The sequence below is a fragment of the Passer domesticus genome, chromosome 4 (genome assembly GCF_036417665.1).
Source record: "Passer domesticus isolate bPasDom1 chromosome 4, bPasDom1.hap1, whole genome shotgun sequence".
Taxonomy (NCBI): Eukaryota; Metazoa; Chordata; class Aves; order Passeriformes; family Passeridae; genus Passer; species Passer domesticus.
This window is the reverse complement of record NC_087477.1, coordinates 57235332-57241331: the sequence shown is the minus strand read 5'-3', so window position 1 is coordinate 57241331 and position 6000 is coordinate 57235332.

Genomic DNA, 6000 nt, shown 5'->3' with positions numbered 1-6000 from the left:
CAGTCAATCAAATAGTGCAAGCAGGACATGAATGAATTAAAGTTGTTTGTGGAAAATACAACATGTAAATTGAGCATTTTGTTCCTGAGAATGTACCCAGGTCTACCAGCAACTTGTGCACAAAGAGTTTGTTTCCTTTTGAAACACAACAGTGCAGAGCTTCCCGAGTTCAGACCCTTGCTGCCACTGCAGAAAAGGTAATCCCATACTATCTCTGACTACTTGGGGAGCCTTCTCCACCCCCTCACCACCTCTTGCCCCAAAGTGCACAGTGCCTGATGATGCTCCACAACTGGACAATAGATTCAGTGCAGATGAACTCAGAAGAGCATTCCCTGTCTGCCCTTTAGTTTGTCTGTGAAAAAGGAGATGCAATTTATCTCAAACATCTTCTGCAGAAGGAAATTAAATCTATATGAAACCACAGCCTAGCTAAAGAAGCTGAAAACAAGCAGTGGTCAGAATTTGCCAGTGCTAGGAAACAACAAAGACCTAGAATACAACTGCTGGGGCTGCAGCCCACAGTGCTCCTCACTGACAGTGATGTAAATTTAATCAACCCTGTTCTCTACCTCCCTTTTTGTATTACGGTAATACTTCAGCTCAGCTAGTTCCCTGCCTAGATCCACAATGTGGCCCCACAGAGCTCTGCCTAGCACAAGGCAGGGGAGATGGGCAAGTCACAGACAAGGCAGCAGCAGCTTACTGACACCCAGCTATGCCCTGTCTCACTGGGTTACAAGCTCTCCTAGGGAACTGTGGCAGCATGCACCAGTGGAGGAATTTACCTACAAAAAGAGTTGCTATGCTTGCTGCCTCCATCAGGACATTCTGTTCAACCCACATCCCTGTTAATGGAAGGATGACTGCCAGGTAAGGTACTTTGGGAAGTACAGTGGGATGTTTCAGTGGGAGAGGACATCTGCAACCCGCAATCTTTGTGCTGTGTTGGTTTTGATGCATAGAAAGCAGAGCAGCTGCAGAGAGGAGTATGTGTCACCCAGCTGAGGAGGCCCTCTGGAAAAGCCATGAGGCATACTGGAAATTAATGTAACACACTGGACATGCCCAAAAAATGTTCTGGGAGGCTAATACCTAGCTACATTGCCCTCACTAGCCACAGAACACAAAGAAGATCAGTACATTTTATAGCTGGACACAGCATGGCACAGAGAAACTTCACCAAATTTCTCCAGTGGGGCAGGCCAAGTGGGGTCCAAAATCCCACTGCACAACCTGCACTTGCAGGTTCCTTTTTTTCCCACTGAGCAAGGAGACTTGCAGACCTGTTTAAGACTGTGCTGGCCACAGCTGAAAACAGCAAAGGGCTATGAAATGTAGTTGGTAGTGATAAAGATCTGGACAGATCTCTGCTTGTAACTGAGTCTCCATGTCCAAAGATTTGGTTTCTTTTGATTTAGATTTATTTGCAGGGAAAATTCATTGCTTGTATTTGTCCACCTTATTGGTTTTTAGACATTTAAAGGAAATGCCTGTTAACCTTTGGACTAAACAGCATATGCAACTTTCACATAATTTAAGCCACCTCAAAGTGAGATATCTGTCTAGACCAGTTGTCTACATTCCCTTTGAGGAGGAGAAAGACATCTCCAAAGGACAGTTCATCCCACCTGCAACAGGTTGGGTGACTGTCACTCCAGAGGTGCCTGCATTTCTGCACTAGATATAGACAGAAACAGGTTGTGTAGTTTAGACACAGATGAATCTTAGCCACAGCTAGCTCATTTCAGTAGAGATCCTGCCTTAAGTAACAAAGAGAAGCAAAACTCAATGAGCTTTGAATCAATGACATCTTATCCGCTGTAGCTGACCACAGAGCAATATGACATGAATACAAAACGAATGTGATGCCGAATTGATTTTTGCCTTTTTTCTTTTATATATTTTCTATATTCTTTATACATGTATTTGTAGCTCTGTAGCCTATCATACTATTAGTAGCTAGCATTTTACCTATTCTATCAGACAGAAAGAAAAGATAAATTCCCCAGTGGCTCCAAGGTTAGATTCTCAGGGAAGGTTGAAACTAGCTCTCTGAGACACATTTTTATAAACAAAGATAAGTGCCTATCTAAAAGAGGGGGAATTCAAAGATAAAAATTGTATATGAGTTATGCTATGGGTGCATCTTCGGCCTTTTCCACCCGAATTGTGCACCTAAGGATCCTTATAAAGGTAAGCCTTTTTTATCATCTTACTGTGCCTGGCTCATGATTTTAGGACCAGCAAAAAGGCATCAAATGGACAGTTGATTTTCTGATCCAGGATCCTCTTATTGCTTTGAACATAGGCTGCAGTTTTCTCCTGTACAGCAACTGATAGTATAACTTTTGTTAATTAGCCAAAGTATAACTTTTGTTAATTAGCCAAACTAACCCAAGGACTGTGATGTGTTGCTAGTTCTGGATATACTCAGTGTTTATTTGCAGGATTCCTGAAGTGATTGGAAAGCAACTTGACATGTTCATGTTCTTCCAGGCTTTTAAGGGTCAAAATGACATATCCTTGATCATATGATTATGTTAGAGAAACCAAGAAATCATCTGTTAAAGAAGATGAAAGAAAACTTCTAAATATTGTTTACATTTTGTGCATGTTTCTGCTTATCAGCTGAACAGTGGCTGTGCAGTGAGGATTATTAACATGGCATCAAAGTTCTACAGATAAAAACGTCCCAAGACTTGGCCACAGGTTGAGACTCTGACTCAGACTCAGCTAACAGCCCCTCTTAAATTTGCCTTTGAAAGGAGCTACCCTACCGTGTTATTTTGATTTCTTGTCACTGTCATAAATCCAGGGCATGTTGTCATAGACTATTGAGTGAGCATTTGCCACAGCCACATCCTAATTGCTATACTAATTTCATCTCCAAAGCCCCAACCCAAATGATCACTTCTGACACAGGAACTTCAGCAAAATCTGGGAGGGAACTGCTGCCTGCTCTCTGAGGTGTAGCAAGAAAAGCAAGCAGCTCCTGGGCTGACATCTGTGTTAACAATGGGCCATACGCAGGCCGTACAGGGAGAGCTGGTAACACACCCGAGATCATGCATTTCACAGATTGTACCTATTACTGACATTTAATTGTCACACATTGTATGACATTTAATGCAAAGATAAATAGAGGCAGCAGCCACTTGGACTGGGCACAAAACAATCAGCCAGCCAACCAAAGGCAGGGGAAACAGCTCCAAGATAACCAAAATAACCACTCCTCGGAGGAGCTGAGTGCTGCTTTCCATTGTTTCAACCACCCTGACTATTTAGGTGTGCACCTACAATGGGAAAATCACCCAGCTTCAGATGGAGGAATTATGGCATTTACTTTGGTATTTTGGCCCCAGTAGAAAAAACCTGTTTGCTTGTATGATATGCTACCTTTAGCAGCAAGCCAGTGTAATTTCCTTCTCACTGCTTGTTCTCATTGCTTTTCCTCCTTCAGTTTGGCAGTAGACTTTTTCACAAAGCCACACAGTAAACCAGATCACAAACTAGATTAGGGTGTAAAGTAGCCTTTTCTGTGGTTCCTCAAAATATCTGTGACAGCAAAACAAAGAGCTAGCAGGTTAAAGTGCCTCAAAAAGGGACAGAAATAGGGCAAGAGAGGTCAGGAACTTCCTAAGCCTATTTCATGGCCAGTGTCTTGCAAAGCAATGTAACAAAGACAGGCCCGAATGACACAGGAGTAGTTTGGGATGGACACAGACACAAAAACCATGCTATCAGCTGTTGGAAACCCATCCCAGTGGATGCACCTCCCCTCAGCAAGAAAGGCCTGGAGGGGTAATGGGCTCACAGGACGCAAAGCTGACATTTACATTTGCATTATTTCCAACAAGGAGCAGATGGCAAAGGCATGCTCTGTAATTTCCATCTGAACCCTAAAGAATCCATAACCTCCATTTTAGTTGGACACTTTCAGGTCCTAAATCAGTGCTGTGTGCTGCCAGGTGACAACAGCTCCCTCCTCAAAGGCAGCTGCCTTTCAGCAGGGGATGGCTGTACAGGCAGTTAATTAGGGACCCTGGCTTTCAGATATAAATGTCTGTAAGATTTATAACAGGCAAGAGCGAAATCACGGCTTTTCCACTGCAGGTACAAAAGGCTGGTGAGATCTGAAAATACAACTCGGTACAGATGCTGGAGGCCACCTCCTAAGAGGTGAGTGTGGGAACCTATACACAATTTGTAGCTTGGCAGGGTGTCCACAACTGGGATCAGGGGTTTTCCAGCAGTGCTCTCGAATTCAGAAGCAGAAACAACACACAAGAGGGAACCAACTTAAAATACCATGACAAAAACAGATATGGTCTTCAGAATTTTTCTGCACTAATGCAGATATTGCATATCAGACAGATTTGTAGGGAAAAATGTTTAGAAATATCTAGATAAATTGAAGACCTAAGTAACCATCATTTTAATGTCAACTCCCTAGAAGAACTGAGATAAAATAGGAAAAGGATCACAGAAAACATATCCTGAAACTCATTTGTCTGAATTTGAGCATACTGAATTGATATGCCCTAATAAACATCCTTAAACTCAGAAGAGGAGGAGGAAAAATGATGAGTAGCCATCCTATTTAACAGAATATCCAAATTCAAAAGTGGTCTAAATCTAGATGACTTCATTATAATGAAATCATATACAATACCTGTCTCACAGGGACAAATACCATTTTTACTGCTGAGCATCTTCAATAACTGTTTTTTTCCTTCTGGTTATCCAGACAAACTAAGTCATCAAAATGCAAATTTATCAAGGTGCAATCCCTTGGTGCAGGCCTTTCCAAGTGCTAGGCAGCAAGCATTCATTGTGGAGCAAAGTGTCTGCAAAAGCTCACTTATGCTACATAATGGGCTGCTGGCTGAAATTTCCATCTCTTTGCACCATCCCATTTTGAAAACTCTTATCAAAAAGACTGAAAAACCTTCTACAGGTGAAAAAAAGAGAGGACTGGATGACAAATGTGATGGGCATGAGGAGGCATTTTTGACAGCCCTCAACCCTACCAGTGTTGTGTATGTCTACCAGCTGTGGGCATAGGGTTTATAACATATACTGCATTCACAAATATACAGAGCTGAAAAAAAATAAAAATACCTCAAAGCCCCTGGCAGTACAAGATAGCTGTAGGAAAATGGAATAAGACTGATAGGAAAATAATCTCTTGGAGACTTTTGGTTACCAAGAACTGTGAAGGCAGATAGTAATAAAAGCCTAAATGCATACATAGCTGCTGTGTGGTCCCCTAAGACACCACAGCACTGCCTTGGTAAGGGTCAGCTACTCCAGAGAGAAGGGCAACAGCATTTACAGCATTTTAATTTAATAGGGATTATTCAAAAAACTTGCAAGCGCAGAAGTGAGAGGCAAATTTAGCTCTGTGGATACTTTACCCATCTGTAGCAAGCTGCAAGGATAGCTTTCATACTGGGAGTTACCCTCCCAAAGATGGAGATGCTAACTAGTAAGTGTCTTGCTCTTGAATTAGTTCAGCTGCCCATAGTCATCCTGGGAACTGAACAAAACTGAGCAGAAACTGAGACAAGCTTTGTGGAGAGGTAGTCAAGAAGACCACGCTTCTGGGTCTTTCCATGAAAAATAGCAAATGGGTCACATGTGCAGTCTGTTTAATATTCTAAGAACTGTCTTCTCTCAAATAAATACCAGCTGCTTTTAAGGCCAAACACTGATATCCTTGTTCCAGACAAGGTGGTAGCATTGTGACAAATCTGCCTTGCTTTGTACAAGGGGACAGGCAGAGCAGGCACTGCAGATGGGACGAGCATAGAGCAGGAGGCTCATATGATGCTCTTCTGACAGAGGCTGAAGGCTCCACAACACACACGTGAGAGCAGCACTAACTGGGGGAGTCAAAACAGGCTGCTTGCCCATAAAGTACAACCCAAGTTAGTAACAAGTTTTAATGCTGAATATGGGGAAACTGACACATTTCTACAAACTACACAAAGCTAT